Source organism: Eubalaena glacialis, chromosome 10, assembly GCF_028564815.1.
Source record: "Eubalaena glacialis isolate mEubGla1 chromosome 10, mEubGla1.1.hap2.+ XY, whole genome shotgun sequence".
Taxonomy (NCBI): Eukaryota; Metazoa; Chordata; class Mammalia; order Artiodactyla; family Balaenidae; genus Eubalaena; species Eubalaena glacialis.
Window position 1 is genome coordinate 716154 of NC_083725.1, and position 27241 is coordinate 743394.

General features: G+C 58.5%; 1 pseudogene; it reads left to right on the forward strand.

Moving 5' to 3' along the window:
* The first annotated feature begins 24504 nt into the window (after positions 1-24504).
* LOC133099011 (glutathione S-transferase Mu 1-like) lies at positions 24505-25145 on the forward strand (annotated as a pseudogene).
* The last annotated feature ends 2096 nt before the right edge of the window (positions 25146-27241 follow it).

A 27241-nucleotide genomic window follows, 5' to 3' on the forward strand; every position in this document is an offset into this window, starting at 1 on the left:
TGTCTCATCATTGCGTTTCTATGTTTGCTACACGGGCACAGGTTCGGGAGCACCGTGCCATCCCGAGGACACCACGGGGCAAGCTTGTGGCTTTCACCCTCCTGGCCTCCGCTCCTCCCCTCCCCCTCTGCCTAGGCCTCAACCAGGAAAAGGCTGCCCTTGCCAGCCTCAGGCCTCAGCAGCCTCTCCCTGTCAAGTTCCCTGAAGCCTTAGCTGCTCTCCCAAGCAGGCCTGGTGAACATTTTCCTCCAAACAGACATAGTTCTCTCCATAAGTGAAATCACGGCAAACGATCACGTGATAGCCATGCTTTCCAAGTCACGGCCTCCAGCTGGAGGACCATGGGTCAGTGCTGGCCTTGTGTCACGTCTTCTGAGGGCCTGCCGCGCGGCACTTGCTTGATGACCGCGTTAGAATGTTGAGAAACACATGCACGTAGATGTCATAATAATGACATATGCTACAGAATCTCCTGTAAAAGATCTTTCAGAATAAAGGAACATCTTTGTGTTTGGAATGATTGAGGAAATCCTCTTCCTGCAGATGTGGAGAGAGCCGTATAACCTTTGATAATCACCTTCCATCATTTAACTATCCACCCGGCAAACGCCATGCGTATTGCGTTTGTGCCTGGTACCGAGCGAAGAACCAGAAATAATATGGGCACAGTTTCCTTCTTCAAGGAGCCCACAGTCCGGTAGGAGAGAGAGGGGGAAAAATAATCACGCCCTAGGCGTCAAGTAACTCACAGAATGAGCTAACGTGGATCTCCACTGCTCTGTTGCATCACACAGGGAGATTCTCAATAAAATAGGACAGAAAAATTAAAATGCATATTGAGTTTGAAATAAAGAAATCCATAAGCAACAGAAACAAGGAAAAATTAAAAGGCATGTTGAGTTCGAAATAAAGAAATCCATAAGCAACAGAAACAAGGAAGGAATTTAAAGCCGAAGTAGTAAGTCTACAAACTGAAGCCATGGCAAAGCTAACGGGAGGAGGGGGCTGTGCAGAACCAGGGGAGCAGTTTATCACCACACCAGGAAGGGACAGGCCTTAGGGCCCATGTGAAGCAGGGCTTCAGAGGGAAATCCCGGCTCCCTCAGGGGAATTTGGCTAGGAAAAATCTCCATCCATCATTTTCTGCCCTAGGCTCTAGGTAAGAAAAAGAAAACAGTTTCCTGTGAGAAACTCAAATTTCCAGGTGTGGGATGTGAACTTACACCACCTCTCAGGGTGTGGGAATCCCCAAACCCCAAAATTAATGTAAAACTTGTTCTCACAGTGGGGAAACCTCGGGGCAACCAGTTGAAGCAAACCGACAACTCTTCCTGGCGTGTCCTGAGGGCGTAAAGGCCCCACAGAATAAACAACCCCGCGAGGATGCTAAGCATAATTTACAAGCTCCGGAGAAGACAGCCTGCCTCAGAGGCAGCCTATGACCAGCGGGAGACTCACCCCCCAAATCTTGAGATAATGAAATAATCCAAAAGAGACAACAAAATAAGTTGCCCTATAAAGTACACAGAGATAAGAGGGCTAGAAAACATGGAGGTATAAAAGGGCATCGGAAGGACTAGGAAGACAAGAAAAAGAGCCACAGAGAGTTTCTGTTAATGCAAGTTCGTGTGCCCGATTACGTACAGTGAGGCCAAACAAACTGAAACGTCAGAGTTTGGAGCAGAGAAAGGTTTATTGCAAGGCCAGGCAAGGAGACAAGGCAGCTCATGCCCTACAAAGCCCCAAGCTCCCTGAAGGGTTTTGGCAAAGCACTTTTAAAAGCTGGGGGGGCGGGGCGGGGGGGGCAGGGGGAGGTGATGCAGGGTATATGATCAGCTTGTGCACAATTCTCTGATTGTCTGATGGTGAGGTAGCTGGGTGGTGTCACAGGGGTTAACATTATCAGGAGACCTGGGGCTACGTGCTCATGGTCCTCAAGTAGTTAACAGCCTCCATTTGTTGGAGAGGGGGGTTTTTTACATCCACAAAACAACTCAGGAAATGTGCATCAAACACTATTATCTAGGTACTTCAGAGAGGAGCAAAGCAGAGGATATGGGGGAGGGCCTGTCCCGGGAAGGCCCCCATGGGGTCCTGCTCACATTTCTAGGAATGAAACATTTAGGAGGGAAAAAAAGAACTCAGTGGATGAATTGACAGTTGACTGAAAGAAAATTAGCAAAGTGAGAGATCTTAGGAAATTACTCAGGATGAGGCACAGAGAAGTAAAGACATGAAAATGTGAAAAAGATGTTAAGATGTGCAATAGAGGATAAGAATTGTAGAGGAATAAAATAAGAACAAGGAAAAAGCAGTAACTGAAGCGATAACGGGTCAGAAATTCCAGAATTGATGAAAGACATGAATCCTTAGTTTGAGGAGGTATCCCACATGATAGCCCAGGATAAAGAAATGTCTCCTTTTTGTTTAGTCACCCAGCCACATGGACCATCCCTAGACATAACAGAGTGAAGTATCAGAACCCAAAACTAGAAGAAACATCCCGAAGTTAGTTATGTTGAAAAGATGGTCTATTTACAAGGGAATAACAGCAGTAATAGTAGAGGCTGGAACAAAAGGAAATAACTGCCCCAAAGAGCTGAGGGAAATGAGAAGTCAGTCCAGGATTCTATTTCCGGGTATAGTAGGGCTCAAGAGTTAGGGTAAAAAATGTGAGAGCAGATCAGCTGTTTAGGTGTTGAAAGAGATACTCAAGGATGCTCTAAAAGAAAAGCATAAAAAGAAAAGGAGGAAACAATCCAGAAGGAAGCAATGGGATGAAAGAAGCAAAGATGAGCAAAAACTTTGGTAAGCAGGTGGGCATCTGCAAGTAAGCACTGGCTCTACAAACACATAATAATATAATAATAATAATAATAACCTATCCTGTGAATTTTGAAAAATAAAGCCAAACTACTAGACACTAATAACATAAAAAACTAGGGTTGGAAGACACTTAGAGCATAGGGAGGACAGTTAATGTTTAAATTAGACTTTTAAAATTAGAGCATGGAGTTGGAACATTTAGGGGGTGCTCCTTAAAAGGAAAGAAGTGCTCAACTTCCAGATCAGTGGAGCAGGTGAAGGGGTCTCCAGCAAAGGTCCTTGGATGCCAGGCTGAGCATTGTACCACATCCCACAGGAGACGGGAATTACGGAAGGCTTTCTAACAGGGGCTCGAGCCCCACCTTACACTCCCGACACACCCCGGGCAGAATTAAGCACTTACTCCATGTTCCAAAGCCTCTTGGAGGGTATCTCTGAAATAGCATCTATCACAGTATGTCGTTATTTATGTACACGTGTATATAGCATGCAACTGTCTTTCTTCTGGTCTGTGAACTCCTAAAGGGAAGAAACATTGCAGAAATCTAAGTTAGCTACCTTTTATGGGAATGGTGAGGGTCTGACACCAGCGACCTTTCTGTGAGTAGCAGAGGGTGCCGGCTCTATGCTCTCCCAGCTTCTGTTCCCTCCCTTGGGTGGCCGGCCCACCCCTCTTCGGGGCACTGCTGGGGCCCCCGGGGCACTCTGCACCCTGCTCAGGGAGCCCAGTGCCTGGGAGTCAGTGTCCCAGGTGGGGAGGGGCTTCTTCTGCTAGGATGAGGCCCAGCTCCCTGGCTTTCCCTCCAGGCTCCTCTAAGGATGCGCTGGGGCTGAGGCTTTGCCTGAAAGGCACCCTTTCTCTCCCCTCCTTGACCCGCTCCCCACCCTCTGACTGTCCCCCCCCGGGGGGGGCACTCTCTTCCACACAAATCCTCATCACCTTGGGTCTGCTTCCCACGCTGCCTGGAAGGAGGCCGGGGTCCTCAGTCACAAAGCACTGGGTCTGGGCTCAGGGCATGCTGGCTCTGACCCAGCCACTGTCGCAAGTTCAAGTCTCTCCAGCTCTTTTCTTTCCTCCCCCCTCCCCCTCCCCCTCCCCCCTCCTCTCTCACCTCCCTCGCCTCCCTCCTCCTCCCCCTCCTCCTCCTACCTCCCCCCAACTCCCCCACCTCCCCCCACCCCATCTCCTCTTTTCCTTCCTCCAGGAGCAAATCAGCCACCGTCTGTCTTCTCGGGCTGGGCCGGGCGGGGAGCAAGGATGCCCAGGGTCGTCCACTGAGCAGGCAGTCCTGGGTTAAATTCTCCCAATTCTCTGGGTTTGTTTTCCTAATTCTTTCACGGGGATGGATCGCGTGGTCTCCCGTCCTGTGATGATCTACGGGAAACAAGGGACACGAACTTTGAAAGAAGGAAAGGAAAGGGCACACGTACAGTGGATGGGTGTTCTGTGCAGGTCGGTGGAGAAAGTTTTCCAGCCACCACGTCCTCCTCCCCCCCCTGGCTGGACGCCCCGGTCGGTGGATGCAGGGAGGCCGGTCCGGGTGGGGAGGGCCGCCAGGTCCCTCCGCAGGCCTGGGAGCGCTAACGGAGCGCGGGAGGATTAGCCACACGCCGCTTAATTCCTGTTAATCAGGATTGAGGGGCCTGTGTGCTCCTAAGTAGCGGCTGAGCTGCCAACCGGCCGCCCGGGCTCCCCGTCCCCGCACTCCCATCGCCCCAGTCCCAGGCTGGTCCTCCCCCGGCCCCTCAGCTTCCATCCCCTCTCCCGTGTCTGGGATTTTTTTTTTTCTCCGACTGGCTCCTTGGTCCCCACCGTCTCTGTGGTGTGGTCCTTCCCTTCTCCTGCAGGTTCCCCCTTGTTTTGAACACACGCAGCCCCACGCTCTTGTAACTTCTGTTCTTGCATCAACAAACTCCCTGACCCTTGGCTGACCTGCGAAGGCCAAGTTCAAAGGCAACACTTCCTGGCTCCTGCGGAACCGGGGGCATCTCCCTCATCCCTGACCTCACAGAAGATTCCAAAGCCGGGGCTCCCTCTCCTCATTGCCGAGGACAGACTGTCCTGTTTCTCCTCCTCCACCTCCACGTCTACCTCCTCCAGCTGAGCTCAGAGCCAGCCTGTGCTGAGAGGGAAACAAACTTCCCACCCAAGGTCAAACGGTGATCAGGCCTCACCCTGCGTGGGGTTGTTATTGTCTCTGCATCACCCTGCGTCTGCTGTCTCGGTGTCTCTGTGTGTGTGTGTGTGCGCGTGCGTGCATGTGTGTGCACAGGGGCGTGCATCTACCTGTCTGCGTGGAGCAGTGCCTATGAGATAATATGCACGAACTCTGTGTGGAGCCCCCGTGTGAGAAACGTGGGGAGGTGGAGTGGTGGGGACGGGGGCTGGCGTGGGGAGGAACCCGTGTGCGCAGATGCGTGTCTGAGCTGTGTGTTGCAGAAAGCTGTTGGGGTGTGTGTGTGTGTGTGGAAAATAACATTTGTAGAAATGCATATTTAACCACAGAAATGAACTGAGGTGGGAAAAGTGTTTGATTGTGTGGACTTTGGGAAGGTTGGATTTTGGATGAAAAACAGAGAGGAAGCTTCTTAGAAGCATCCAAACGGAAGTTGACTACCTTTTAAGGTTATCTCATGGATAAGCCCCTTAAAATGTCTGATTCTGGGGCAGCAGCAAATATCCAGGGTTTGGCTTCCCTCCAAGAACTGGCTTTGTTTCCAAGAAGCTTGTTAGACTAAGAAAAAAGCATCTTTGACCTTGTCCCACCCCCACTCTCAAACTCCAAGGACAGGGACTTCCCTGGTGGCGCAGTGGTAAGAATTCGCCCACCAATGCAGGGAACACGGGCTCGAGCCCTGGTCCGGGAAGATCCCACATGCTGCGGAGCCACTAAGCCTGTGCGCCACAACTACTGAGGCTGCGCTCTAGAGCCCGCAAGCCACAACTACTGAGCCCACGCGCCACAACTACTGAAGCGCGCGTGCCTAGAGCCCGTGCTCCACAAAAAGAGAAGCCACCGCAATGAGAAGCCCGCGCACCACAACGAAGAGTAGCCTTTGCTTGCGGCAACTAGAGAAAGCCCGCGCACACAGCAACGAAGACCCAACGCAGCCAAAAAAAACCCCAAAACTACTCCAAGGACACACACACACCCGCCTCCTCCAGCTCCGCCCCCCCTTCCCCCACGCTGGCCCTCCCACCTGAGCAGGATCCAACCGCGTGGTCCCCAACGGCTGACAAAGGAGAGGAGGGGGCAGAGAGCAGCCCTGGTCTGGGCCTCCCCCGCGCTCCGATCCCGCTGCAGAGCCCACCGTGGCCCCTCGGGACAGCCACCCGGCCGCCCGGACAGCAGGTGTCGGCCACCAGCGGGCTGGCCGGGTGCCAGGCTCATGGCGCCACCTGGCGGCCACTCCTGCCGCCACAGCTCCTTCCCCGCCGACCCAGCCCTAACGCAGGCCGTGCTGGCTTCCAACCCCAGCTGTTTGTTCTGTGTCCACGGTTCAGAGGGACTTCTGTGGACTGACGTGGACGGGGCACAGAACCAGAAAGGGTTATAGCACTGAAACCCACGGGTCAGCGACCTGGGTGGGGTGAGGAAGAGGAGAGGGGCCAGCTAGGGAAATTCCAGGTGTTTCAGTCTGGGCTGGGCCGGGGCGAGCCCCTAACCCAGGCTGTGAGATGACTTTTCTACCCTCTTTAAGAGCATTTCCGTATTCATCTAAAAATGCAGGATTGGGAGTCGGGCAGCCTGCACTGGTGGCCTGGGGTCTACCAGCCGTGAGGGCGAGACCCCTCTGGCGGGGGAGAGGGGAGTGGGCCACAGGGAGGGGCCCCAAGCCTGGGAGGGGAATCCGCGGCCTAGGGCCAGCAGAAGGAGTGCTGGAGGTGAACTCTGCTTCTCTACTCACTCTGTGACCTTGAGAGAACTGCTTAGCCTCTCTGGGCCTCGCCTTAAATTTCAGAACCACCCGTGGTAAGGCCTCGGTCTGTGTTCAAGCCGCAGCCACCATCACATCCTCTTTCGTGCTGCAGTCACACCGGTCTATTCTCCTCCTCCCAAACAGACATCACTGGCTCTTAAAGTCTGCTGGTGTCATTCCGTTTGCTTGGGGTGCCCACCCCACCTCATCTGTGCCTCATCCATCCCCACAGTGAACCCAAATTCCACTCCTTCCCTGGAGCTTCTCCTGATCTTCCCAACTGCATATCCATCCCCTCGTCCTCTCTTGGACCCACCCGGGGACTCATGGACCCTTCTCTTGGGGGATGCTTCACAGTACATCCCGGTCGTCTGGGCCTCTATCTTACACCCTCGTCAGGTGGCCAGCTCCACTAGTGGATACCATCCTAGCTCGTCTTTGCGGAGCCTGCCTGGCACTGCTCTGGCCACACTGCGTGCTGAGCAGACCCCTTAGAGAATAAAGGGGAATGTCCTTTTTTTCATATCTCAGCTTAGGTGTCATTTCTCCCAGTAAGTCTCCATGAACCTCCCACCCCACCCCACTCCTGCTGCTTCTAGAACAAGCCTTCTTCCTGTCCTCCTACTTAGCGCACTGGGCTGCAGCGGCCGCCTTGCCTTTCTCACCTACGCGGCGATTAGCTCCTTGAGGAAAGACTAGCCTTTGGGTCACCATTGCCTGGACTGTTCATGACACATGGTAGGAGATCAGTAGCTATCTGGTGACGGAATAGGTGGATACGTGCGTGGATGGGTAGGTGCCTGGAAATGGGGAGGCTGCGGACGGGCTAAGGGTGGTCTTTAAGACCCCTTTACAAGCTAATATTCATGATTACAGAGCTGGGAGTTCTTCTTTGAGGGAGAGTAGCCCCGGCTATTTGCGAAACCACAGGGTGATCTTGGTGGGCTGCAGACGTTGTTGTCCCCTGAAGGGACGTTGTTTGCTTCTGTGGGGATCTGGCCTCCCACTCCACGGGGAATTTCGTGTTCCCTGGGCTCAGCCTGGCCCAGAACTTGGCAAGATCTCTGGGGTGTTCTTTTTGTCACCAGCCCGGGTAGGAGGGCGGACGGGTGGGCAGGAACCGTTTTGGGAAAGAGTGTTGGGGAGTGTTTGTGTGTGTGGTGAGTCAGGGCCTCGGAGCCCTAATCTCTGCCCCCCTCTCCGTGGGGGGGTTCTCACCACTCAGAGGGGGTGGAGGGCCACCAACTGTCTTTGGAAAGTTTTCTGAGTCACAGCTTCTCCCAAGTCAGCTGGAGCTTATGTAACGGGCCCTCTGTTCTAAAGACGACAGGACCTGATGGGTCGGGATGGCTGCTGCACCCCCAGCAGGACCTGCCTGCTCCAGCCCCTCCTACCTGCCCAGCCAGGTGGTGGCCCCCTTAGGAAGTAGCACTTTGACGTTTATTCCCACTGGAAAGGGGTTTAGGTCATCTTCACAGGCCCCGTGGGGATGCCTTCCTTTCCCTCCTGTTGGTCCAGCATCAGGCGGGGGTGATGGGAAGATGGGGCGCCCACAGCACCCTGTGACTCCTGCATCCGCCCGAGCCCCAGCGGCAGGTGAGGTCAGGGCCGGCTCCCAGGCCCCTGGCTGCTGCAGGGCCGCCCTCTCTCTGCTCTCTTATCACCTCGCTCTCCAGGCAGAGGGAGATGCAGCTTTGGGCTTCCTGTCTCTGACACCAGAGCCCATTTGCCTGTCACAACGTGGTTCTGTCAGGGAGCCCAGATAAGGCCCAGAGTGATTTTGTAGACAGACTGGCGGGGAGAGGCTTGGCCAAGGGACGCAGGCCCTGGGGCCCCGGGAGAAGGCAGGGCTCGGGAGTCCGTGGAGAGTCGAGGGGCTTCCACAGGCTTCTGCGAGGCAGCCGGAGGCCGCTGGGGATGCCCAGCGTTGCTGCCCTTTACGACTTGCTGGAAGGAAAGCACTTTTTCTCATGCCTCAGGTTCAGGGGGCTGGGGCTGGAAGCTCTGGAAAAGCGGGGAAAGTAAGGAGGTGTGTTTTGGGGGGCGACACCATTGCAGCATCCTGCCGGCTACTCCCCAGAACGAGAGGGAGTGACACCAGGCTGGGAGCTGAGGATGAACTTCCGGATGGTGAGGATGGCCACGCGGGCCCAGTGGCCTGGGAGGGAGCATGTTGTGGACAAGAAGGAGAGCTTAGGGTGGCAGTCGAAGCAGCTGGTGGTCCGCGGGAGCCTCCAGCCCATCGCGACCCTCTGCCTCTTCCTCAATGCGAGGACGTTTCATGGGGGCCCAGGCGGCCCTGAGCCCAGACGGGGGAGCTAGAGGAAGGACCTCAAGGGGCCCTGAGATGAGCGAGACCAGCTGAGAAAGAGCCGGGTGGGCAGCAGGGAAGGAGGCAGGCGGTGAGCCGGGCCCGGATGGCCCAGGTGGATGCGGACAAGTCCCAGAGGAGAGGACACCAGCCTTCCCTCTGCCCGGGCGCCTGGCGGCAGGAGAAGCACAGCAGACCTTCCTGGGTCCCATTGAGCAAAAGCTGGGGAGACCTGGGAGGGGAGGCAGAGAAGAGGGAGAAAGGACAGAAGTGCCCAGGGACCAGCAGGGCTGGCGGCGGGGGGTGGGGGGGGCGGGTGACAGTGCAGGGGAGGGAGCTGCGGCCCTGGGCGGGGGCCAAGCTGAGCCAGGATTTCTGAAGTGAGCTCTAATTTCATTTCGGGTTGCGGTGGAGCCGGGGGCAGGATCTGTTTCACCCTCACAGGCTGAGCCCCGAGGCCCTGGAATTTCAGGTCCTCCTGCCTTATCTGCAGTTTGGGGACATAATCCAACTGGTTAGGTAGGGCCTGGGGAAAGCGTCCAGGAGCCCGGACCCAAGCCTGAGGCGCTCACTGTGGTCAGCGCCCACACGGGTGTCCCTGGCTGGGATCTGTCGGGCAGTCCACTTCCTCGGGCAGGTCTTCCTTCCTGGGGTGCAGCTGTCCCTGCCCTCCTTCTGGACCTCAGGGAATCTCCACTGCTCTGAAGAGGAGGGGCCACAGCGCAGAGGTCACGCCTGCACATCGGAACCCGAGCGTGGCTGACCCCCAGGCTCTCCCTGAGCCAGTCACCCCCGGCCCTGACCTGTGTCCCCTTCTCAAGGGGAGGCTGCTGACGGGGCTCACCTGGGAGCGTGGGCGAGGACCCCTGGGACCCCTGGGACGACGTGCGCAGAGACATCTGCCTCTTGGCTTCCCACGGAGTTGGCTCTGGTTTTCACGCACCACCGACCTCACACACGTGATCCTGTTTGTCCCAGACGGAGACCGCGTGTTCCCGTGACGCCGGCCTCCTCCTCCTGCACCGGGAACAGCCCCTGCTCAGCCCCCTTTTCTTGCCCATAAATGTCCTCCCACCTCCAGCACAGAAAACGCACTAGGCACCCGCACGGCTTCTTGGAGAGCCGCCTCTTTCCCAAAGCCCCCGCTGAGGGTTCTAACCCACTCAATTCCTTCCTCCTCTGACTTACTGTGTTTCCAGCCAGCGCCTGGAAATTTAACATCGAAATCATAGAATGATAGAGTTTGCGGGCAGGAAGGGCCCTGACGAATGACCCCTGTCCGTTGCTCTTAATCAGGATGGTGGAGGAGTAGGAATGTATTGACTGGCATCCTCGGGCATTCCCCACAGGTGTCACAAGTCAACCGCAGCCTCAGAGTCCTTCACAGCCCAGCGCTCCAGGCAGAAGTGCCACCGCCATCCTTAACCTAGACAGTCGGAGGTCACCCGCACAGGTGGGGAACCCGCTTCGGGCCGCACAGAGCTCCTTGGACCACGCCGGGGCCTCTCTGTCTTCTGGCTGTCCTCTGCCCTCCCCATGAGGCGATGTCTTAAACTGCTCTGGCGTCGGGTCAGGACTCCACCTGTTCACCTGCTGATGGCGTGGCCCCCTGGGGTTTCTCCCCATGTCCTGTAACTTGTCTTCAGAACCCGTGTGAAGGGGCAGGGGAACCGGGGCTAAAGGAGGCTCAGTCTAAGTGCTGGTCGAGCCCACCCGGCTCCGCGTCCTCCCCTTTGCCCCCAGCATCTCCGGTCCCCGGGAAGCTGCAGAGGGTGCTGGCCTCGGGGCCAGAGTGTCCTCTTCTGTCTGCGGCTGGTCTGCTGAGGGGCCTCTATCTCCACCCATCCAAGGGAGAGGAGGAGGAAATCTGATGCCCACCTCTCGGGGCCCCAAGGGCGTGCGGAAAGGTCTCCTGAAGGGGGTCCTGTGTCCTGGGGGAAGGGTGGGGGCAGTGGAGGGGACACGGCTGACGTCCAGGTTGCTGGAGGTGCTTTCGCCCCAACTACGACTCCTGGAGGCCAGACAGAGTCTTTCCCTGCCCGGTCCCCCAAGCTAGAAGCCTCAGCATCCCCCGGCCCCGGCCAGTTCTCCGGGTACCCCCTCCTGGTCTCCCTGCCACCCTGGGCCCCTCTCATGGCACCTTGCTGATCTGCAGGTCTGCAGGGCCCCTAATTGAGCTCTGTAGTCATGTCACAACTTCGCTGGAGGAAGTTCAGGAGGAAGGCAAGCTCCTTGCCCCGGTTCCCAGCCTCTGCACTCTTTGCCTCTCGGATTGCGTGCTCCGCTGTGCGGGGGCATCCTGTGCTCTGCAGGGCGTTAGCAGCATGCCTGGTCTCTGTCAGCTAGAGGCCCGTTCCCCCAGCCCGGCAGCTTTCACCAACCAACATGTGTCCAGACACTGCAAAATGTCCTCTGGGACACCATCGATTGAGAACCACTGTCTTCGCTCACAGATCAGGCCGATAATAATGACTAATAAGTTAGTGCGTATTTCACCCTTCCCCTGAGTGAATCTTCAGAACCTCCCTGTGGGGCAGCCCTATCAGCATCCCCACTTTATAGATGCTTAGAAGGCACCCCTTGGAAGGGATTCAGATCTTTCAAGAGAGCCAAAGATTTTCCCTTCCATGTGGGGTGAGAAGAGAGGATTATAATTCAAAACCTCTTCTCCTTGAGGCCAGGCTGCTGAGCCAGAGTCAAGGCAGGATCTGAAACTGGGCTGCCTGCTGGCGGGGTCTGCCTCCACCCCCGCCCCCACCAACCCCACCCCTCCCCTTCCCCCTTCCCACCCCACCTCTCCCCACCCCCGCCCCGTGCGGCCTGCTCCTCCCCGCCACCCCCAGGCGCTGTCTGCCCTCCCCGAGCCCACACCTTCCCAGGGAGGTCTCCGCATCACTCAGGCCCAGGCAGACCCTCTGCCTCTCCTCTGCAGGAAGGGGCAGTGACCCACCCCACCCCGGGGGCGATGCAGGCGGGGACACAGCCGTGGTGTCGGGCGACTGCACAGGGCTGTGATGGTCCGGGGCTCTGCTCTGCTCTCCGTTGCAGTGAAGGGGTGCACGCTCCCCAGATGCTTGTGGAGTGGGATGGAGCGTGGGGACAGATGGTCAGCCCCTCCGAGGGCCGATGCCCAGTGTCCATTGGACACCAGGAGCTACAGAGCCTCTGGGTGGACAAACCGGACACATGCCCCCTCCGGGCACATGGGCTGGGTTCGGGCCCCTCCGTTGGCCGGGGCCTTTGAGCCGGGCGTGAACTACAGCCCAGCTCAGCGGGACGTAGCGGAGCTCAGGATGCCCAGAGGCTCTGTAGCTCCTGGTGTGTTATGGACACTGGGCATCGGCCCTCGGAGGGGCTGGCCATCTGTCCCCCCCTCCATCCCGCCCCTGCAGAGGCCAGAGCGGCTTCCGGTGAAGGTCTTCCGGAGCGTCCTCCTCTCCCTCCGCTCCCCAGGGAGCAGCGCAGGGCACTGCCATGTGTCTTGTTTGTCTGCCCACGCATACACGCAGTGGGCACACACCTGCACGCCCCCCCAGCGGAGGTGGCCACGCCCATGCGCAGGGACACCGAGAGTGTCTGTCACACGCTGTGCAGAATCTGCACGTGTGCACCTGTGCCTTGTGACACCAGGACACGTGCTCACATATGGTCACGTCAACGTAGACCCTGGGCAAGGGACACGCAGGCCTTCTAGATCCCCGAAGGACACAGTCTGCGCCCTGCGCTGTCCCTGTGGAGCGGGGGGAGAGGAGGCCGCTCTGGCCTGTGCAGGGGCAGGTGCCGAGGCGGAGAAATCAGGAACCACCTTCCCTCCTCCTGTCCCTCTTTCTGAGCCGCCTCTCTGAGCAGCGGCCAGGCCCCCAAACCCCTGCACAACCTGGCCCCAGCTAGCCAGACCACTGCTGGGCTGGGGAGGGGGCTCTCAGGGCCAAGGGAGGGGGGGGCTGGGCTGGGTGAGTCTCCAGAGAAGCCCAGTTCTTGTTCCCCAGTGACAATCAGAGCAGAGAAGGGCCTTCCTGAGAACATGTCAGTGTTTTGGGGTGAGGATGGCGGGCAGAGAATTGAGAAAATTCAGGGGCCAGGGCCACTCCCGAGACAGGGGCCCAGGACTGTGTCTGTGGCCACATATTCACGTGAGGGCACCCACCTGGGCGAGTGTGAGGGGCTGTGGCCTGGGAGGGGGCAGAGGTCAACGGGAAAACGCAGAGATACAGCCCAGCCCCGTCAGAGCGTTCCTGCAGGTGGGGGAAGGGCAGGGACCTTGCTTGTACGCCCACACGTGCACGCACCAGAGCAGGGGACCACTGTGCACCCGCGGACCCCTGTGTGCACCGTCCCTGCACCCCCAGGGGTCCCCTCTCAGCCCAGACTTTGCCTCACATGTGTACACACAGCTTTCACTGCCCCCAAATTCCTCCACTTCTGAAAAAGACAAGGTGAAAAAGGGCCAAGATACAAGAGGAGATAAAAATAGCTGAAAATAAGCTCTTTGGGTCAGAAAGCTCCCCTTTTCAGTGAGTCACCAGTTTTCCAGACTGAGCACACATGCACACACGCACACACACGTACACAATCCTGCCTCCAAGTCATGCACAAGTCCTTGCACAGACCCTCGGTCTCACGCTCTGTCCTCAGAGGTAAAATTACCCTCCAAGGGGGGTCCTGTGGGCTTTGGGGAGCTTGGCAGGCAAAGTCCCCACCCTGTCCCCTGCCCCTCGCCCCCTGTGCTCAGCTTCTTCGACTCCCCTGCATTTCCTGGTCCCCCCTGCAGCGGGGCACCCGCAGGAAAGGGTGGTCAGGCGGGAGCATCCGAGGCTGGAGCAGGCAGACAGGCCCCCCCCGCCAGGCCCTCTCGGCCAGGCAGGATCTGTGAGCGTGCTCCGGGAATGGCATTGGTGGCTTTGGGGGAGCACGGTGGCGTGGCGGCCTTCCACGAGGCGAGGCCAGCAGAGGCATCCTAGCGGAGACAGGGCTCCCTGCGATCCTGGGCCACTGCGGCCCCTCCCTGCCTTCCCCAGCCTCCTGCAGACACGAGGGGTGTCTCTGCACAGCTACTGTCATGAGCTGGGCAGGACCAGCCCTGCCCTCCTGGACTCCTCCAGGCTCCTCTGGTGCAGACAGCAGCCCGGACGGCAGCCTGTCTTCCAGACCCCACTGCCTCTGTCATTCTTTCTCTCCCCTCTTCCTCGCCTTCCTTTTCTCTCCCCTCTTCCTCGCCTTCCTTTTCTCTCTCTCTTTCCCTCACATCCTTCCCTCCGTCCTCTCTCCACCGCCACCCCTGTGTGTGAAGCCCAAGTCAGCTTCATTCCAGGCCTTTAAAGAACTCAGGTCCTGAGCGGCCCCTCTCACCTGCTCCCAGGAGCATGACCCCCTGGTGACCCTTCGTCCCTCTGAGCCTCTGGGGTCCCTACTCACCAGGACTCAGCTGGACATCACGTCCCTGGGCCTTTTCAGGAAACGGGGATGTGGTGGCCAGAGAGGATTTACCTGAAAATTCGGAGCAAATCTGAGAAAGTGGCTCTGGGCCTTGGGACGTGTCCTGTGTCCAGGATTACGACGAGCCCTTTGGAGGGTGGTGCTGGGGCCACCACGCCCGTCTCCTCGGGGCAGCTCTGGGACCCTGTGTCCTCTTCCCAGACCGTTGTACCTAGGCCAGCTGGGCCTCGCCGTGCTTGGGGTGGGCTCTGCATTCGGGCTGCGGCCTCCACCTGATGGCTCTGTGGCTTTGGCGAGTCCGCGTCTCTGGGCCTTTGTTTCTTCAACTGCCAAAGGGAATAATAATACCACCACCTACATCATAGGGTCCTTTTATGTCTGTGGTGCTTCAAACAGTGAAAGCAGGCACCTGGCAAGTACCTCACAAGGGCCAGGTCAGCTGGCTGAGTCTTTCCACGGTTCCTTCCCCTCAGAAGCACCGCCCCGAGGAACCCCATCCCTTCCCTGGGGGAGTTTCTGGGGCGTCAGAGTCAAGATGCAGGACCTGAGTCTCCTGTCTCCCCCAGGGGGTCTCCCGTTCCCCCCGGGGGGTCCCCCGTCTCCCCCGGGGGTCTCTGTCCCCCCGGGGGTCCCCTGTGTCCCCTAGTCTGTGCCCGTTCGGCAGCAATTGAGTGTTGCCCACCTGTGTCCCCTCCTTCCCAGCCTGAGCTGAACAAGGGCAGAGAGGAGGCTATTTTTAGCCCCAGACAGAAGCAGCAGCGGTGCAGCCACCGCACAGAGCTCCGCTCTCCAAAGGAGGGTCCAGCCCCCAGGCAAGCCTGAGGAGGGAGAGGAGGGCCGGTCCAGGGGCCTGGGACCCCAGCTCCTTGTCCTCCCTCCTGGGAAGGCGGCCCGGCCCCCAGATGAGCTGCCCTCCGGCCCCCTCCCCCAGTGTCTTAATCCCCGGGGGGCTTAGTGGCTGAGCTGCAGAGGCTGCAAAGTGGGATAGGAAAGTAGGGTCAGAGGCAAGGTGGAGAGGCCGGGGGTTGCAGCCTGTGTCCTGAGGCCGGGCACACTGGTCCTCGGTGGACTCAGAATTCTTCTCTCTTTGCAGCTGAGGACTCAGGCTCCCCAGGTCCAGGGTCTGAGACATGCCAGGCACAGCTGCCCTGCTTCTGGAAGCTCTGCCCTCCTGTCTGCACGAGCACCTACCCCCCTACCCCACCAAAGGGTCTTGGGCAGTGGTGGAATGCCTCCCAAGATGCGTCAGGAGGTCTGGGTTTGCCTTGATCTCCCCAAGGTGACCAGTCTTTCACAGGAGATGAAAAGGGTGCTGAAAAATCAGCATTGAATCATAAAATGATTCTTGCAATTCTTGAGTCACAGCCTCCGTATGACTGTGATTCTTGTCATCACTGCAGACCAGGTAGTGGTGGGCATGGAAGAGAAGTGCCTAGATCAATACATTAATCACATTTTCATCTGCCCAGGCCCTGACCCAGGCTCTAAGGATGACTTAGAGAGTGAACAAGTGGGCCAGAAACTTACCCTTGAGGAACTTACATCCTAGAGCTTAGAAGCTCTTTCATATTGAAAAACATACACGCATAAACCCAGGGAACAGGAGCCCAATGCTTTTATGTCTGTAAATGCTGCAAAGGCACTTAGCAACTGGTTGTGAAGATCTGATTTCTCTGGAGTCTGGATTCCTGATGCTTTCAGGCAACAATTCTCAACCTTTCACATCCTGCATCTCTTTGTAAATCAATTAAGGCTGTAAGCTTCTCTCCAGAAAAATGTCCAGAGCACAGACACTCAGAAGTCTGCCTACGACTGGAAGGGCTCACAAGCCCGGGAAGCTGACGCAAGGGCCTTGTGCTTAGAGGCCCTGTTTGAAGAGCGGGAAGCAGCTGCCTGGCCTGTGCTGAGGGCTCCATCACTGCGTTCCCCAGCGAGAGGTTGCGGCTGAATTTTAATCACAGTGCGGATTAGGGCCCAGACAGTCCAGGCTATGGAAACATTTCTAAGTCCTACCAAACTATAGAAAACCCATTTGCAAAAATCCTAACACATTAAAATCTTGGTGTGGCCTAACAAGCTCTGTGACCTTGGCCAAGCCCCCCTGCTTTGGGGGTCTCAGCTTTCTCATCTGTGGAATGAGGGGGCTGGACACTGAAGTAGAGCTGAGGTTCCTCCCAGCACGAATGTGCCCAGAACCTCTGCCGTGGTCCCTACAGGTGTGTCCTCCACTGAGGGGACAGGGAGAAGAGCCTCCATGTGCTGACACCTCAGGGGGGCCGGGACCTGGGCCCAGACCCGAGCGCTGGGGAGGAGTCTCCAGCAGCTGGTCCACCCACGCTGTGCTCCTGGCCACCCGGCCCCCGCAGGCCCGCCTCCTTCATCAGTCACACGCCCCCCCCGCCCTGCTGCTGGAATTAGGGTTTAGCCCCTGCTTTGGGCCTGAGGCCGAGGTCGCCTGCTCTGACAGAGGTAACAGCCTCACAGGTCAGTGCAGCCCAGACACCTGGAAATGGAGAGGGGCAGGCTTCTCCGTGGCGACAGGGTCGGCTTCCTGGGCAGCTGGGCGCCCTGCACGGGGGAGGCCCCGCGTCCTCAGCCTGGGGCACCTGCTGGGAGCGGACGGGGTGGGGGGAGGAGATGCAGCCCCTCTGCTCCAGGGCCTGTGGGCTGCGGCTCTGGGCATGGAAGGGGGCAGGTCCTGGCACCACCTGGCCTTTGCGCTTCTGGCCCAGCGTGGCTTCAACAGGACTCAGGGGCTCCAGGTGCCCAGTGGTAAGATCTGCAAACTCCAGTCCCTCCTTCGGAATCCATGCCGCCTTTTCCTCCCTCTTCCTGGGCCTCCTCAGCACTCCTGGAATTTAAATGTCTCTAACTGACCACTCAGGTCCTCTGTAGACTGCAGATGTGGAGGGCGGCGAGTGGAGGTGCTGCTGCAGGGGGGGCCAGGCTCACTCACCTTTTTGTCCAGGGAGGAAGACCCCCCGAGGCCCCTGGGAGAGGAGAGCAGAGGCGCCTGACTCAGCATCTTAGCGGCAGCACCAGGAAGCGCCTGGCCCAGGTGTGCTAGTTTCCTTTACACACTTGCTCACCGGTGCCCACACATAGGTACACGTGTGCACACCCGACGCAAAGGCCACGATCACGGACACATGCGTGAACCTGTCTGCAGAACTTCCTTCTTACCGTCACCCAGACAAACACACGCAGACCCTGCTCACACCTCCGCAGGAAGACATCCTTCCCTTGCCTGGGCATCTTCCCGTCCCGCGTTTGTCATGGCTCGGGGGCCGACATGCACGCTGCACGGTGACCTCCAGCACGCTCACGTGCCTTTCCCAGCTCACCTTGAAAATGCGCAGTGCAGTGCGTGCTCACACGCCCCGAGCCCCCCTGTTCCAGGCCCCGTGCAGGGTGACAATCCACCCGTCACACACCCCCTCCTTCCTCAAGCAGCATCCCTGGGGGGACACATCTTCCCAGCCGCGCCTCTTCCCTCAGAGCTGAGTATGGGCAGCAATGTCATGTGGGGAAGGAGGCTGGGAGCCTGGGCTGTCTGCTCAGCCCGGCTCATAATAAGTTCCTTGGCTCATTTATCCTTGCATAACCTCACTTGCCTTGTGAGGCCATCAATAAACAGATACTCAAATCCGGCCTCACTTTCCTCATCCATAGAGTAAATGAAAATACCATCACTTTATCTCCATCATGGCAATGTTATGGGAACCAACCCTGATATGTAAGGAAGCAGCCTGGGAAGTGTAACACGCATGACACATGGGCTATTAGGGCCATTGGTCCCATGTGTGATGTCCAGTCCGAGAGCCAGCAAAGGTAGGGGCAGCATTTTCCCGGTGTGAGTGGGTCCCAGAGCAGGTCTTGCCAGGGTTCCTGGTCCAGGGCTCAGTGAACCAAAGCAGAAATTTCACTCCCAGTCACCCTTCCTTCCCGCTGGTTTCACCCTCATCTTCACTCTCGTCTGCCCCAGACACGTCCTGGCTACAGAGCCAAGGGCTTAGGAAGAGCCAGGAGTGCTGGCATGGGGTCCAGCATCTGCCCTGGGCGTGTGGGCTCACGTGGGCCTGGCTCCCAGGTTCCTGTGGGCTTGTGCCTGGGAGAGCTCCTCTCTGCTCCTGGGCCCTGGAGCCGTGCCAAGCAGCTGCCAGAACGGGAGGCCCTGTGGTGTGGATGGGCTGCTCCTGAATCTGCGATACCCCAGCTCCGCTGCCCCGAGGCAACCCCCACTAGCACCCTGAGCCGGGCGTGGGAAGGCCGGGTTTTGCCGAGCCTGAGTCCTCAGTGAGCCGTGCCATGGTGGCTGGTACAGGCCGGGGTAGCACAAGGAGGGCGGGCAGCACGCTGGGGCCAGTGCCAGCTATGGAAGGAGGCCAGCAGCTGGCCTCTAGCTGGCTTTTGTCCACAGGAGCATGTGAGAGGTGATGGGGCCATTCTGTAGGAGGGCTGTCTGGCTTTGGGGCTCAGAACAGTCTCAGAGTCAGCTCAGAGCTTTTATTCCTTTAGCTCAGCGCTAATGAGCCCAGGATAGGGCCTGTCTCCCTGGTAGTCCTCCCGCAGCACTATTTAGAGAAGACATTCCACTGGGACACCTGGTACTTTGCAGAGCAGACGAACATTTCTGGACTTTCTGGGGGGAGAGGGAGGCTGAGGCTGGGATACCAGGAAGAGGGCCTCCTGCCAGCAGGCTCAGGGCCTTGGAAGCTCCGGGCTCCCCTAGGTGGACGGGGATGGGGTGAACGAGGGCCCCAGGTAAGCCTTCTGCAGGGGTGAGTGTGCGGGGACCCTCTTCCCTTCTTCCTCCTCCGGCTCTGCAGTTTCCGGAAGGCAGGCTGGCCTGGAGGCCTGGTTGGAGCTGGGCAGACAGACAGGGCCTGGAGCTGAGCTGGTCTGGGGGTGGAGCCTGTGAAGTCCGCAGAGCTCCAGCCTGGCTCCACCCCTTCCCTCCCGCAGATCAAAGGGATGACATCACCCGAGTGAGGGCTCCGGCCTGCATGGGCTGCTATCTGGAAGCTGGCACCACGGGGCTCCAGGACTTCCTGGGTAGGCCAGGCCTGCTTCTCTGCTCATCTCCTGAATCCTGCTCGGGGCCCCTGGGTCTCTGCTTTGGGGTCCTGGAGCCGGCACCTGGATATTCAGACGTCCAAGTCTGGGGCTCGGTTCTTCCACCAGAGACCATCCCTGGGGCAGGCGGCCGGGCGTTCCTCCCCACCCGGCCCGCACAGGCTGCTCCGTGGTTCTGAGGCTCCACGGAGGGGGACTTGACCCCTGGTTCCGGCCAGGCGACAGTCAGCCGCAGCGAATCCACCGTCCCCCTGCTGTGGGTCCGCACCTCCCCAGCCCACTGGGTGCTGGTGACGCCTGCTTGCGGAGCATATGCTTGGCTGGTTGCTTGGTGTCTGCTGTTTATTCGTCTCTTCCCACTTAACTTCTGTTCCCGCCAGGCCCATCTGGCTCCCTGGGACCTGTCTTTCCCGCGGGTGCCCCCCTGCCCCGCCGTCCTCCTCCACCGCTTCCCTCCCAGAGCCTGGCTCTCCCCTCTGGGCCACCGAGGGAGCCCTTGACCTTGGGTGTGGGGGCAGTGAGGGGCATCGGTGTCCCTGCAGTGTTCAGGCCGCCCTTGGGGAGGGAGGTTGAGGTGGGTGGTGGGGGGTAGCATGGGAGGGGCCTGGATGGGGGAGGGGGCTGGGGCTGGTGGGAACCCCGCCTTCCCCGGCCATTCTGAGCGTCCTTCCCATCAAGGGCTTTGCTGGGCTGCGGAGGGGCCGGGGTGTGGGTGGGACGCCATGTAGATACTGCCCTCGTCCCGAAGCAGGGGTAGGAAAGTGACCGTGAGTAGCAGCAGGAGAGCATGAGGCCAGGGAAGCCCCAAGGCTCTTCTGACCCAGAGCCTGGGGTGGACCCCAGCCCTTCCTGCTGAGCGGGGCCGTGGCAGTCTGGTGGTTTGGGTAAAAGGAAAATCGGTGGCAGGGAGAAGCCTCCCCTCGGCCAGCAGATCAGTCCCGCCCCGGCCCATCGCCCCCGAGTCATTGTCTCTCCCCTGGCCTCCTGCCTGCTTGCACACCCACACACACATTGCACACACTCACCCCCAGAGCGGATCTCCCGGGTGAGATGTGGCGGCTTCTGGCTCCACCGGGACCCATGAGGGGCTGGCGGAGCCTGAAGGAAGATGGAGAGGAGGAAACGGAACCCCGCAGGGCAAGGACTGGGCCGCTCCTCTGGGCTGCGCGGGGCCCGGGTCAGCAAGGACCCTCCGCAGGCTCCCTGGAAGCATCTGCTCCCCTCTGAAGCCGTGGGGCCTGGCGGCCAGGCCTTGCCGTGTGCTGCTGCCTCTGCCCGCTCCGCCGGCTCCTGGCCCCCTCCCTCGGCCTCCATTCCTCTCCCCCTTCCTTCCTCCTGAGCCTCCTTGTTCCTGCCTCTCCCCCATCCCTGTCCAGCCACGTCCACCTGTGCCACAGTCCCAGCCTTCCTCCCCTCGGCCTTCATCCATCCAGTTTCTTCTCGCGTCTCTGCTGTTTCTCCCGTGTTCAGATTCTCTCCATCATACATATTCAGCGGCTCCTTGAAAATCCACCTAGATTATTCTCAGTGCTAACAGCCTGGATCTGCTTCAGGAATAAAGAATAACACTTCTCACGCTGTAATTCTGCGTCCCTGTCTCCGACCCCGGCCTGCGTTAACTGCCTGGCAAGCGCTGGCGAGGCCGCCTACCCTCTCGGTGCCTCCTCCAGCGTGAGGCCTGTGCTGCACGGCGAGGACCAGCAGGACACGAGGTCAGGGGACACGAAGCCCCACGCCTCGGGGACAGGTTCCCGTGGAAGGGATTTGAGGAGTTCAGTCCTAGAAATTCACGTAGGCTCCAAGCATCTGACCCTTTGGTGACTGACAATTCTTTTACACCTGCCCTATTGCACCCCCCTTACAACTCACGTGGGAGCTTCAGAAACGGAGGAACCGTGGCTCCGGGCCGGGAGTTGCTCCACCAACACCTGCAGCGAGGGACCAACAGCTGGGCTTGGGATTCCAGCCCTTGGCCGCGGCCGCTGAATGAACAGAGAGATCCGGAAAGATGTGGGGAGTGGCCGTTGAGGGAGGAGGGCCTGAGACGCTGCACCCTGGCCCCCCGGGGGGAGGGAGGGGAGGAGGGGGAAGCAGGCCCGGCGGGGCTCACGGTCCCCCAGCCCCCCGGTTTCCGGCTCCTTTCTCTGCCCAACCTTCATGGCACCTGCCCGTCTTCCCCCATCCTTGGGGTCCGGCCCCCACCTCTGCTCCCTTTCTTTTCCGTCTTTCCCATTCCTCACCTCTCTTTGCCCCCGACCACCTCCTCGTAAGCTGCCCGGCCTTCGTCTCTCAGTGACAACGTGGCCAGTGCAGCCTCAAGGTGGCTGGACCGACCCTCCTTTATGAACCCCGTGGGCAGTCGGAGTGGACCACATCCCTCCTCCACAGCTCCTGACTCTGGTCTAAACTCCCAGGGTGGGCCCCGTGCACCCCTTCTTTATGAGCCCCGGCACCCAGCTGACGGGCACCCGGCCACACGGACTCGCCTCGAGGCCGGTCGTGGGGCCTCGGGCAGCTGTGGTGCAAGCAGACCTCCTTTTCTCCAGGGAAGGCTCCTGCCACCCCCTCCTGCCCGCACAGCCAGCCTCCGATACCCAAAGAAGACGGTTCCGCCCCGAGACGCCTACCTCGGTTTTACATGGGACTCCTGGGCCAATGTCCTGATGTTTTCTTAAACTTTCTTTTATTTCTGTCTGGAAAAGAAAAACAAATCTAACAAACCCTTCAACACCCACTCTGTTTCAAACACTCTATCCCACTGAAGAGGTTCCATCGGTGTGGTCCTCAGGTGGGGAGGGGCAGCCATGCCCTGCGGCTCCCTTTCATCACACCTCCTTCCCTGCTGACCCCCCTGGCTCTCGTGTTCCGAGCCCTGGTCTCCCGTGCAGTGTGAGGAGGTGCGGGGAGAGCTTGGGCTCGGGGTCTCCGGGCCCCCTGCCCTGGGGCTGCAGGTGGTGTCGGTTTTAGGAGAGCAGTGAGCTGGGGCCCCTCGGATTTCCCCGGGAGATTCCTGGGGGCGCAGCTGGTGCCGGGAGAGCTCAGTGAGCCCAGCTCGGCCCAGCCGGTCCAGCTGTGAGGTCTGGGGCGCTCATGAGCCTCTCTGAGCTCAGGTCCTTATCTGTGAGGAAGCAGCAGTAATAACCCTGCGTCGCCGCGTTGCCGAGAAGATTAAATGAAGAAGCAGGAGTGCAAGCACTGGGTGTGTTCACAGAGCTCCGGAGACGCAGGCATGGAGCGCCGAGGCGTCAGCACTGCACGGGGAAGACGGGCAGCCCCTGCGCTCGGGGAGGCTCCGCAAGGAGCACCGATGGCTGGGGCCTCCGGAGAGGCCGGCGACCTCACTGCCTACGCCAGCTCCGTCAGCGTCCCGTCATCTGCCTGGACGGGCACGGCCAGCACATCACCATCTTCAGACCCTTGCCTCTGGTGCCAGAGATGCGGGAACGAGGTCAGCCCATCCAGGTTGGAGGTGAGGCCCCGGCAAGAGAGCAGCCTGATCTCCTGCCTGGATGAGAAGGCAGGAGGCGGGCACAGAAAACATGATCTCACTGTAAAATTGACAAATACCATTGGTGCGGGAAACAGCAGAGGCACTGAGGAACTCTTTGTCCTTCCGCGGTCTGTGCCGTATTCTTGGGGAACCACAAGTCCTCCCCAGAGCCCTTGTGGGCTTGGATCACACGTCTGCACCCAGCCTCGCGGACACGTCCACTTAATACAGGTTACTTGACTGAGTGGCTGGGAAAGAGCAGGGACAAAGAGGGGAATAAAGGGAAGAGAGCTGAGCTGCTTTATATAATCCGTTGTGCAGAAGGCCCGAGCTTCCCGGCTTTTGTGCTGATTGGGGCACAATTTAAATACGACTTCCTGCCTCAAAAGAAATCATAGCACCAACAAAACAAATGCCTTGCATGCTTTGCATTTTGGCAGGTTTGCATAGGACAGTGGCACCTGGCTGCTGGGGGCGGAGGCATCGCTGGGTTGGGAGGGGGCCGAAGAGCTGCAGAGCTCGGAGGACAGTGCAGAGTGTTAGGACGGGCCAGCGAGTCCGGAGACTACAGGAGAGGAAGCCGAGGCCCAGACGCTCAGGATCACCCAGCTTGTTGGTGGCAGAAGTGGGAACAGCACAAAGATCTTCTGACCCCCAATCTTGAGCTCTTCCCAGGATTGCAAGCTGCCCTCTAAGAAATAACTCCAAAAGGGGACATGACTCCAGAGACAGGCTGAGCTTGGTCAGCTTCTGGCACAGAAGGCGTCCATCCCAGAGAGAGGGGTACTGAGGACACCCTGAGATCCTGCCGTGGCCTGCAGATGTGAGGGCTTCCCAAGGAAGCAGAGATATGGAGGAAAGTTTGGAGATGCACAGCCTGCAGCTTGGGGCAGAGACCCCGTCTCCAGGCTTCCCCGATGACCCTCCTTTGTACTCAGGCTTGGTGAGGACCCCAGTCTCCACCTCTGCTGTGGTCGGAGAGGGGGATGGGGTGAGAGCCTTGCCCTGGCTTCTGCTTGTTGGCTGTGCCTCCTGGTCTCCTGCTTGGATGGAGCCAGGAGGGTAAGAAGAACGTAAAGAGAAATGAAAGTAGCTGGAGGGTGAAGGACGCCCATCTGCCGTGCGGTGACGGGGCCTGAGGAGGAAGAAGGCTGCCTAGGCTCCCAGCTAAGAGGCTGAATCGGGGCTCCCTGGCGTCCACAGGCCCGAGGAGCAGCCCATGCCTGTGGGAGGTCAGAGAATAGAACAGAAACCTGACAGACGTGGAGCCAGTTAAATCTGGGCTGAAGCCCTGCTGCTCTGGGTCAAATCGCCAGCCTCTCTGAGCTCACTCCATAACACGGGTAGCACTACCAACCTTAAAGCGTTCGCGTGAAGATTCAACAATAAAGTTCCAGCCCAGCTCCTGTGAAGCATCTCCACTCAGAGCACAGAAACCAGCACCATGCCCATGATCCTGGGTTACTGGGACATCCGCGGGCTGGTGCACGCCGCCCGCCTGCTCCCAGAGTACACAGACTCGAACCATGAGGAGAAGAAGTACACGATGGGGGATGCTCCCGACTGTGACAGAAGCCAGCGGCTGAGTGAAAAATCCAAGCTGGGCCTGGACTTCCCCAATCTGCCCTACTCAGTTGATGCGGCTCCTGAGCTCACCCAGAGCAACACCATCCTTCGCAAGCACAACCTGCGGCGAGACAGAGCAAGAGAAGGTTTGCGCGGACGTATTGGAGAACCAGGTTGTGGGCGTCCGCTTGTACATGGCCAGGATCTGCTACAGCTCTGACTTTGAGAAACTGAAGCCTGCATACCTGAAGGAGACCCCTGAAAAGATGAGGCTCTTCTCAGATTTTCTGGGGAAGAGGCCTTGGTTTGCAGGGGACAAGCTCACCTATGTGGATTTCCTGGCTATAACATCCTGATGTGCGCTGCACACGTGAGCCCGAGTGCCTGGATGAATTCCCAAATCTGAAAGACTTCATTTCCCGTTTTGAGGGCCTGAAGAAGACCTCTGCCTACATGAAGTCCACTCACTTGCTTCCAGGCCCTCTGTTTCTGAAGATTGCTATGTGGGGCAACAAGTAGTGCCCTGTAACCAGGAGATGGTGCCCTGGAAAACAGCTGGATCTCCCTGCACCCAGAACCATCTGTCTTTTTCTTTCTCCTTCTATTCACTCTAGATGCCTTCTTGGCCCCCTTATCTCCCTCCCAACTCCCTTTTCATCTATCCTTTAAAGCGTCAGTCCCCACTTTTCTTCAGCAAAGTTCCTCCCCACCCCACATTGTCCCTCCTGCACTAAAGACAACCAGACGACCCTTCCCTTCCATGGTTGCTTCTGCTATGAGGAGCCCAACCAGAGCCCTGGCCCACAGAGCTCGCTCTGAGCTCCCAGCCCTGCCCTGAAGACCAGAACTGGCCTGGTGTGCAGGCCCTGCTTCCCGGTGTGGTTCCGGCCCAGCCCTGTCTAAACCCCAGTAAAGCTTTAATCATACCTGCAGGAAAAAAAAAAAAAAGATTCAGCAATAAATGTACTAGAATCCCTGGAGCGTAGTAGGTGCTTCTAACTGCTAGTTCCCTTCCTCTCATGATCCCAGTCAGCCCAGCGCCCTCGCTTTGCCCTCCAAGCTTCTGAGAGCAGAGAGACCAGGTGACGTCCTCCAGGTGCCCCAGTTGTTCTGGCAGCGGGGGGTCCAGTGACTCCTGTCCAGGGTCTTCTTCCTGTGGAGCTTCCTGGAGTCACCGCCAGGCACCAGAGACCTGGTCACAGACTCTCGGACACGTGTCTTAAAGACAATGATGCCAAGTGATCGCACAGCAGATCCCGGCGTTCAGGAGAAATGTAACTGTTGGTCTAAAGCCACACGTCAGGGCTTCCCTGGTGGCACAGTGGTTGAGAATCTGCCTGTCAATGCAGGGGACACGGGTTCGAGCCCTGGTCTGGGAAGATCCCACATGCCGCGGAGCAACTGGGCCCGTGAGCCACAACTACTGAGCCTGCGCGTCTGGAGCCTGTGCTCCGCAACAAGAGAGGCCACAATAGTGAGAGGCCCGCGCACCACGATGAAGAGTGGCCCCCGCTTGCTGCAACTGGAGAGAGCCCTCGCACAGAAACGAAGACCCAACACAGCCAAAATAAAATAAATATATAAATTAATTAATTAAAATAAAATTATAAAAGAGGACCTGTTTCTTTCTGTTAAAAAAAAATAAAAATAAAGCCACACGTCACCAATGCACAGCGAGGGGGCACTTTGGCCGCGAGGGCCCTGAACCCCAGACCAGCTCGGAGGGGCCTGCCCTTGTCTGGAGAGGTGAGCAGGTCATAGCCTCGCAGCCTTGGTCCCTCTGCCACCTGCTGGCACATCAGTAAGAGATGGATCTGCAGGCAGACAGACGTCAGTTCAAATCTCAGCTTTATTACCTTCTGGCTGCACGACGTGGGCAGGTGGCTTGACATCCCTAAGGCCAGCTCTCTTGTCTCAACAGGAGGACGATGGCTCACTCGGAAGCAGCCTCCAAGAGCAAGCTGCGAGAGGCATACCATTTAATCACCACCCAGTGGGGATGACTGGACAGTGCTTCAGGTGATGGTGGTGTTAAGTGGCCCGACAACCAGACCAGTGACTGGTGGCCTCGACACTGTACTTCACTAACCTCTGACCTCATCTGTCCCTTTGCCTCGCTTAAATCAGACCCAGTGCCATCAAGTCCCGATCTCTTGACACCTCCTGTCAGCCTGACCCTCCGTGGTCCCCGCATCTTCTGAGTGGCTCTGCTGGAAGAGATCCATCCCACCTGGCCGCTGGCTCACCTGGGGCACAGCAGGTAGGTCTCCTTCCTAGGGTGACTCCTTGGTCCAGGAGCCAGCGGTCCCCGGCAGGAGGGGGCCGGGGCCCCTGGAAGAGGGATGAGCATCCTGCTTCTGGGGTTGGGCCTCCGCTTGGGAGCTGGCTCAGGCCTGTTACTGGTCGCTCAGCCTCCCGGGGAGCCTGCCGTGTGGGGTGTGTGACCAGCCCTTTGCCCTCTGTGCCCCTGGCCCGCATCCGGCAGACCCGTTCACACCGCAGTCAGCCACTTAGGGAGAAGAAAGAACAGGGGGAGCTGGAGAAATCTGTCCAGACCCCGATGAATAGCTTCCCAAGCCTGCCAGTTGCCATGGCAGCCAGCTGGGAGCACCGTT